The 8987-nt window shown below is 51.0% G+C and overlaps 1 long non-coding RNA gene across 1 annotated transcript; it reads right to left on the reverse strand.

The window, feature by feature from the left end:
- Positions 1-1338: 1338 nt before the first annotated feature.
- LOC150001227 (uncharacterized) lies at positions 1339-2840 on the reverse strand. The gene is made up of 3 exons (XR_016513177.1): positions 2700-2840; positions 1875-2023; positions 1339-1757 (listed from the first exon to the last, which is right to left on the reverse strand). It is a non-coding gene; the product is annotated as an uncharacterized LOC150001227 (long non-coding RNA).
- Between the last annotated feature and the right edge of the window lie 6147 nt (positions 2841-8987).

The following is an 8987-nucleotide window of genomic DNA, read 5'->3' on the forward strand; positions in this document are numbered from 1 at the left end:
CCCCGGTCCCTGCGGGCTGTGGGCAGGTTCCCGGGCCTCTCCTGCCTCCAAGCCTTCGCACATGCAGTTCCCTCTGCCTGCAGAGCTCCTCTTCACTCTCCAGAAGGCTCATCTTTCAAGGCCCTAGAGGAGTCTTCCCAGACCCTCCTCCCCTAACACACACACACACACACGCACACACACACTTGTGTGCGCCAACAGCAGAATTAATTAATCATCTCCATGTTTGTGCTTGGTGCCATTTCCTCAAGGGTAGGGATTTAGGACCTGTGTCCCTAGTTGGTGGTGAGCATCTTCGGGGAGATGTGGTGCTGCGTCCGCTTCAGCTCTGATTCCCCAGCACCTAGTACAGCGCCTGGTATGTAGAAGGTAACAGACCAATGTCACAGAAGATAACTGGCTCCTGTCTGAGCATGAGTGAAGCCCCGAGGGCCTCAGGGAGCCGCCGGGGTGTACAGAGGACACTCCCAGTGCCGGCCATGGATGGACAGCTCTGAGCCGGCTCTCCTGCGACAGGAACAGAGGAACCGAACCCTGTATGGAATGGCACCGCCTGGCTGGAGTCCCAGCGGCGGGAAAAGCATGCATGTGACTACCTTGGTTTGGTAACTATTTATGTGTTCCCTGTATTCTTTTATTTCATGCCTTTTGCGATTTTTGCGGTTCTCATAACCTTGAGACTTTTACGAGGGAAGAAGCAGGCACTAACAAAGCAGCTGCGAGGTGTTGGCTTCAGGTTATTCCACCGCGCTGTGCGCTGCTCCCACCGTCCCCATTTTACAGGGGTGTTAACGCTGGCTAGAGAGGTTCAGTCACGGTCTCCTGTTCTTACCCAGGAACCATGCGATGCACACTCTGGTTTCCTTATCCATCAGGCACAGTGTCAGTGTCCCCGTGGGAAAAAGGATCCTCCATTAGGACAATGGGAGGGGTGTTTGCTTACAAAGACATTTATCACCAAGCTGGGGCTGGGTATAGGGGACGCAGAGGGGAGTGCTGGGACCTAGGCAGGGAGCCATGCAGCCTCGGTGCAGACACCTGGGAGGAGGGGATGCTGTGGCACCCAGCCAGCGTCAGGCACGTCCTGCTGGTCCTCCTCTGACAGGCCCAGAGGCCAGGGAGCCCACAGACGGGGTCTGCAGGAGTCCATTTCTGTGGCAGAGAGCAGGGTGGAGCAGGAGGAGAAATGGACTTGGAAGGGCAAGCAGAGGATGCAAGCCCCCCAGTAGCCTCTCACACAGGCGGGCAAGAACAACAGGACACGTGGAGACACCCAATCGGGCCCCCTGGCACCCAGGGGACATTCTTTTTTTAATAACTAAATTTATTGGGGTGACACTGGTTAATAACACTTTCTAGGTGTGAAGTGTACAACTCTATAACACATCATCTGTATTGTGCATTGTGCGCGCAGCCCCCCCAAGTCAAGTTTCCTTCCCTCACTTATAGCTGACCCCCCTTTGCTGCTTCTCCCTCTCCCAGTCCTCTTCCCTCTGGCGATCGTCTTACCGTTGTGTGTGTCTACGCGTTTTATTTGTTTGTCTTGTTGGCTCATTTGTTGCTTTCTGTTTTATATCCCATGAATGATATCATGTGATTCTTGACTTTTTCCATCTGACTTATTTTGCTTAACATGATACTCTCAAGATCCACCTGTGTCGTCGCCGTTGACTGCGTAGTGTTCCCTCGTACAGATAGATGTACCACGTCTTCTTTATTCAGTCGTCCATCGAAGGACACTAGTTTTCCCATCCTGGCTGTTGGGAATAACGATGCGATGAACACAGCGGGTACTCTTACAAAATTCCAATGACATTGGGCCTTAAACTGGAGGTCACACTCCCACCGTGCGGGCCGTCCCCTCTGCGCCTCACCTCCACAGCTCCTGAGGGTGGAGTCAGTCCAAGGCGAAGAGGCGGAGACCCAGGGCCCTTCTTTCTGTGGCCCTTGCTGAGAACCGTCACCACGGGAGGAACCCGAGGGCCCTTGTGGGTTCTAACCTCCCGCAGCATCCGATTTCCCTCTGAGTGAGAAGAGCAGTAGGTGAGCAGGAGGCCAAGCTCGGCCTTGTCTCCCCCACTGCCACCCCGGCCCCCCCCACAGCCCATCCCGTCCCATTTGAGAAGAGGGAGGCAGTGGCGTGTTTCCATCAATTTCTCTCACACTTGCTTCCCACACCTTTTCTCCTGCTTAATCTACCCGTGGCTCCTAAAAGGATTAATTAGAAAGATGTGCGCAGGGGTTGGAACGTTAGAAAACAATCGTCACTTTCCTATCTGACCTCTCTCACCAGCTGCAGAATTAACAAATTGAATGTCCTCAGCAGACAGGAGTGGCACCTGATACGAGTTCATTACCAGCCTGGCCAGGGCCTCTGTGCGAAGCCCCGTTTAAACAACTCTTGCTGATTAAATTCCTCCCGGGCCCTCCCGCCAGACACTGTTAGAAAATACTCACATCCAATAGCTTTTTAATTTTTTTTAAAAAAAACATGTGCCAGTTCTTGGCCTGCTATCTGCAGGTGCTGGCAAGCGTCACACCGGCCTCGCTGTCTGCGCCCTTATCCGCCCGGCGCCTGCCTGGGGGCTCACGCCGTCAGGGACAGGACCCTGGGCTCTGGTCTGGGCTGTCAAAAGCTCTCCAGCCACCCTCCAGGCCTGGCCTTCCCTGCCCCCCAGCCCCGGCCCCGCACGTCTCACCTTCTGGGGCTCCCAGCTCTCTCGAATGTTTCAAGGTGACAACACAGCCCGGGTGACCTGCTAGAAGTGGGGCCCAGAGGGGTAGGCACGCCATCCTGCTGGGCTGGTGCCAGCTGCCTCCCGGTCAGCGTGTGCTTCAGACCTGAGCCAAACAGGGACGTGTAACCGCCACGTTTGGGACCGGCAGGCAGGGCAGTCACACTCTGCCCACGAGGGCTTGGCGCTTGCTCCCCGGCCCCTTTAAAGCAAGTCACAGGACCCACTGGGGTTCATCCTCCCTCTGCCACCGTCCTGATTACTCAGTTCCTTCCTCGTGTGATGCTTAGTGCAAGCCAATGAGTTCCTAGCAGTCTAATAGATGCTAGTTAATATTGAAGACTGAGGGGCTGAAAATATAAGCTATAGAAGGTACAGCAATGCTCATATTGTTTAGCCAAGTTTTACCAGTAATAGACTCTGTGCTGCATTCCACCATTACCCGCTCTCTCCACCCAGCCAGGGAGGGTGACCTGTCCCCCGCTGCCAGCCCCCTGGACAGCACCTTCCCTGTGGCTTTCCTTCGCCCCATCTACACCTTTGGGATCCACTTCTTTATTAGCTGCTCCTCTGGTTTTAATGAGAGTGGCCCATCTCATCAATGACAGCAGCAATGGCTCAGAACGAATGCTCCCTGCCCGTTGTCCTCGGAAAGTCCTGTCCTGCCCTTTGATGACACCCAGAACCAGTCAACAGCCATGTTCTCCTTGGCTCCCATGGAGGGAAGCCCAAGAGAAACACATTCCAGCTCAATAAAGCAATGACTTTGTAACAACCAGGGCTGCCCAGAGAGGGTAGTGAGTTCCTGACCACTGGAGGTATTCAGGCAGAGGCCACAGGGCCCCTTGGTGGGTGTGCAGGGTGGGAGGGTTAGACCTTTTCAAAATTGTCTTCCAGCTTGGGATTGTGTGACTCTTTTTAGAAATAAGCATAATCCTTTTCATCCACAACATATTAGAGGCTTCGAATCCAGAAGAAGAGGGTGATCCTACAGGGACCCAGAAGGAAAGAGAGCCCCACCTGAAGGTTAGGGATGAGACAGCAGAAGAGCAAAGAGATATAAAAAGTATAACACTTTGGGACCCTTTAGTAGAGGGATGCTATCTGACATATTTTAAGAGCCTAAAAATGATTACTCTGTAGAGCCTGGTACAATTTTAAAAATTTACATTGACTATCTAGTTAGGAAGAAAAATTAAGAATAACATTCAGGAAAATTTAGACTTCAGAAGTTAGGATTTAACTTGGTGTATGGTGCCCGGTATAGTCCGCCCCAATCCCCCAAATAACAGTATAAAACTCATGAAAATGCAACAGACAGACAAGCAGATAATGACCTTTTAACAAAACATAAGAGATGTTATATATTAAATTCTGGGGGTAATTATTATTGACCCATCCAAGAGGAAAGAATTAAGAAATCATTTTGGAGCACACATTCTCCAGTTCAAACAGCCCCCATCCAAAGAGAGAAGAGCAAATCAGCCAGACACCTTCCCGCTGACGTCCCTATCTTCAGGTTCCAGGGAGAAGGATTAGACAAACAGGCTGTCTCTGGCCCACTATCTTCAAAGCCAGCTGAGCCGCTGGGTGCTGTCTTTCCCTGGGGTGACCCCACCACCCACTGCCCAGTGCCTCCAGATGCCTCACGTCCCACGCAGCAGAGGGCACCCAGAGGCCCAAAGAGAAGCAGGGAGCGTCCACGAGAGCCTGGATGCCACTCTGAATAAGACCTGCAATGTCTCACGCTCCAAATTATACACGAGAATAAGTCAACCAGCGATTCATCCAGAGAACCTGGTCTTCGGAGCGAGGAAACTCTCCGCTCAGCCCAGCCGCATTGCCCAAGACCAAGACCTACAAACTGACCCAGTGGTCGGGTCTTGTCTCCGTACCTTAGATGGGCAGCCATAGCACCAGAATGTGCGGGGAGGGGGGTTGCTGGCAACCCCAGGCTTAGGTGGCAAGCTCTCCTCTCAAGGACAAATGAGAAGATTAATAAGGGGCTGATGCAGAGGCACTACAAGTTACTCAAAAGGTATGCAAGCTATGGGAGACTACCCAGCGACTCATGGCTCTAGAGTGTTACTCTCACGAGAAGAGAGACGTGTGGGATAAACCTCGCCGTGTGCGTCTATGAAACAGGAAGGGGACGCTGTGGAGTCAGAATGGGCTGAGCTGACGGCAGAGGGCAAATGCAGTCGGCTGTGATCGGAGGAGAACGCGGGGGAATTCCAAAGACAGCAGCAAGACTAAGATCCCACGGAAGCTGAAAAGTGAAAGGATAGGTCTTGCAAAGACTTACACCAGCAATGTGGAGGAGAAACTGAGAAACTCTTCCTGAACGTAGAGGGAAATGATGAAAAGATGAAATGGTGAGAGGTGGCAGATGTGCAGACAAGAATGTGCAGGAAATCTGAATACATGCCCCAGACACTCAGTATAGCTTGTCTTTGCATCGGACCTTCCACTCCAAGACAAGAGGTACAGACATCCCAGATAAATACTAGCAAATGAGTTTGACAATTTCGTACAAGAGTTATTTATCATCACAAACACAGGGTTAATTTCAGATCTGTGAAAATGGTTTAATATTATTACAGATTCCCTAATCGATGGACTAATTTAGTAATCAATCCATGGGTTGAGTTTAAAAAGGAACAATATGATCATGTCAATGTAGACTTAAAAGTGTTTGATTAAATCCAATGCTCTTAGGTTCCAAGTCCCGTAAATTTTTGTTGTTGTGGTTGCCTATACACATATTTTCTCCCCCAAATATTTTTTTACCCCAGTTCCTATGACGAGAGTTATTCCCCGCCCCCTCAGCATTTCCGGTGTTTTGCAAGTAGTGTTATGACTTTAGGTCAATCCCTTAGATAAATGTGAAAACTGCTCCCTGCCCCTCCCGGTCCGCACCATGTTGCCTGCATTTTCTAGGTGCTCTGCTCTCTGGGCGGCCTCCCTACCCCTCTTCGCTGCAGGGTTTCCATCCACGGTGCCCTCCAGGCTCGGCCAGTCTACAGCTCCTCCAGGGGGGCAGGTTGGGGACATGGGGTGGCACTCACCTAGAACGTCCCTCACACTCGTGCCTTGATTCCTGAGACCCCTATGGAAGGCGATGCAGACTCGCATCCCACAGAGCAAAGATCTGAGTGGGGGAACCCGGGGCTTACATCCAATTGAATCGCCACCAGCTGATATCGTGGAGGGGCAGGTAGGAGAGAAAAGGGGTTCCAGGACACCGGAGGGCTAGGGAAGGGAACAGAAGAGACAGAACAAAGAAGCAGAATCAATCATACCCATTTCATAACATGAGCAGGCCTGACTCTGCCACTCTCCTGTGTTCTCGTGGGTTGATGGTGGCGGGATGGAGAGCAGGGATGGGCGTAGTCACATACACGTGGGACTTCGGGACTCACCGTGGTGTAATGTCAGCCCTCACTTCTTCCAATGAATCCTGGGATTCATGAGATAGGAACTGCATAGCTGAAGAACTGAATAGGCCCAATCCAAGAAACATGGTTTTTGCACGCTGCTGTGCCTTTGCATGTGCTGTTCCTGCTGCCCAGGATGCAGCCTGGAATGCCCGCCCTGCCCTGGGTTGGCAGATAAACACTACACAGACAGAGGACCACCTTCTCTGTGCATATGTGGCCACCGCAGCATCTATCCCTTGGAACCGGAACATTCCGGTCCCAGGCCTGTCTTCAAACTACAGGATGTGTTTCACTGGGAAAGAGGCCATGGCTTAACCACGTCTGTATCCCCAGCTTCCATGGTACTTGCTGCAATTAGGCCTCTTTAAATATCATTTTGAAGAATGAAAAAAAAAAAATGTAGAGCAGGGCACTGCAGAAGTCTAGCCTGGAGAGGCCCAGCTTGTGAAGAACAGAGGTGGCCAAGCCCAGCCGGAGAACTCTATTTGGGGGCATTTTGGGCCCTAGTGGCTGACCGGGCTTGGTTTCTCTCTGAACAGGCCGAACCGCGGGTGGGATGCCGGTGAGCATGTTGGAACCCTCTGGAACCGCGAGTACTGTGAGCTTCGGAAACTCAGGCCATCTGCACGCCTCCTAAGGTCTTTAGATTGGGTTGCACCGCATGCCATCAATTTCACGTAGATTTGTTTCTTCTGTGGGAAGAAACATCAGGATGCAAGGAGCAGCCTTAAGGGGCCACCTGCACCTGAGGGCAGATGCCAATGGCTCCCACTGGAAGGGCTGGGGCTTCTGGTCTGATTAATAGCCAGTGGCATTTGTACAGCGGGAGGCCTTAGGTCCACAACAGAGGTAGGTAATCATGGGACATTCCGGGACAGGAAAGATCACAGAATCTGGGAGTCAGGGATCCCAGTCTTTCACTCTGATAGACTCGTATCTTTAAGTCTATCTTTTAATGTCTTGGGGTGCCAGTTTCTTCATGTGTTAAATAAAAGCCCTGGATTAAATAACTGCTTAAATTCGAAATTCTGCATGATTTTATTCAGGCAGCTTCTATTCCAGTGTTGAAGCCAATCACTGATCAAGGGATGAGCTAGACTGGTCTACTTCCTATGTTAACATTTTCATGGCTCATTGGCTTCTTCATTATAGAGAAAAATCACAAAATTCAAGCTCTTACTCCGGCATTTTGCAGTTGTATCAGTTGGATGGTCCTTTCCGTCCTACAAGGATACAAGAAAGTTCTACAACTTTTGTCTTGTGCCTCGATGACTATCTGAATCAAGGTCACCCACATGGACTTGATTTATAGTGGACTGCCTAGTCACTGTCTTGATTCCCAGCATTGGAATATTAAGGACTGGTTGATTGTATAGCAATCAATCAATGAACATTTATTGACATCTACTGTGGGGCTAGCACTGGGCTAGGGACTCACATTCACATCTCGTGTGGCACTTCCAACCCACGATCTCATTTAGGCCTCATAACCGCTCTTCACCTCCCTGTGTGCGGGGCTCCCGCCAGAGAACAACGCAGACCACTCAGAAGGGCTGTGTTTGGAAAATCATTAGCAGGGGCTTCTTGCTGGCAGTGAAAGATGTCACTCTGCCCAGAGAAGGCGCAACCCTGCAGCTCCCCCTTGATGCAGAGAACACCCTGAAGGACAGCCGCTGCGCCACGAACCTTGGGTTGGCTCAAGACGCAGCCTTAAGCTTTATAAGGATAACCTTATGGGATTTCTTATCTTCCCAACTTTGACTTGGCCGGACGTGCCCTGAGACCAGCCTTCTCAGCTGCGTTTTAGCACTTTTGCCTCTAGCTTCCACAGCAGCAAGAAAGGGGAGAGAGACGTGACACGCAAGTAGGGCTTCACCCGCACACCCTTCCAACAGCCCAGGCTCCTTGGGAATGGTTGATGTTCGTTCCCTTTCAGTTGCACGTGAGGGAGAGCTGACAGTGAGTCTCCTCAGCTTTCGCCTTTTCTGCACAGAAGCCATCAAGTCAACCTTTTGCTGTGCCAAGAACGCAAAGCACCTGGGGAATGAGGGAAAGAATCGGGGATTGTGAGCCTCCTCATTTATCCTTTGAAAACATCTTTTACACACCTTTATTGTGTGAGGCACTTTTGTGAGTTCCTTGAAGAATCTCCCAGTCTAGACAAATAAACTGATACATTATTAATACCATGTCCGGGCACAAAGAGCTGCCTACGTACCTACTGAATGTCCATTCTCTCTTCTTTCTTGCTGATGGCTCTGCCAAGGTGGACTAGTTGGGATGGTTCTGAATCAGAGCATCACTGGACATCCGATGCCCTTTTGCAGGGCCTGGCCCTAGAAACGGATATGAGACTCAGTTCAGAGAAAGGATAATTTCTCCCTGATGGAAGGACTTACTAGGTTAGAACTGCTGTTTCTGCATCCACTCTTTTTTCTTGGAATGCTGGTGTGTAATTAGGTGCTGCTTCAAATTGGAGGAGCCGTGTGGTGACTCAGGGGAGAGCCACAGACAACAGATGGGGGTGACAAAGTAGAGACACTGGTGCTTGGGTCCTTGGTGGCGTCATGGAGTCATCAAGGCAAACCTGAGACCACCTGTCCCCTGATTTCCTGCGAAGGAAATAAACTTCCTTCAGTCTGAGCCAGTTAGTTGAATTTTGTTGTCGTTCCTGGTAGCCAGAAGCATTCCTAGGTGTTAAAAGGAGGAAAGGGCTGTAACAGGAGCATGTTGCTAAATCCCGGGGGGCGGGGGGCTGTGCAGAGGAGGTGACGTTTGAACTGGGTCTTGAAGGATGAGTGGAGTTCACCAG

The sequence above is a fragment of the Furipterus horrens genome, unplaced genomic scaffold (assembly GCF_987537825.1).
Source record: "Furipterus horrens unplaced genomic scaffold, mFurHor1.1.pri manual_scaffold_9, whole genome shotgun sequence".
NCBI classification, from domain to species: domain Eukaryota; kingdom Metazoa; phylum Chordata; class Mammalia; order Chiroptera; family Furipteridae; genus Furipterus; species Furipterus horrens.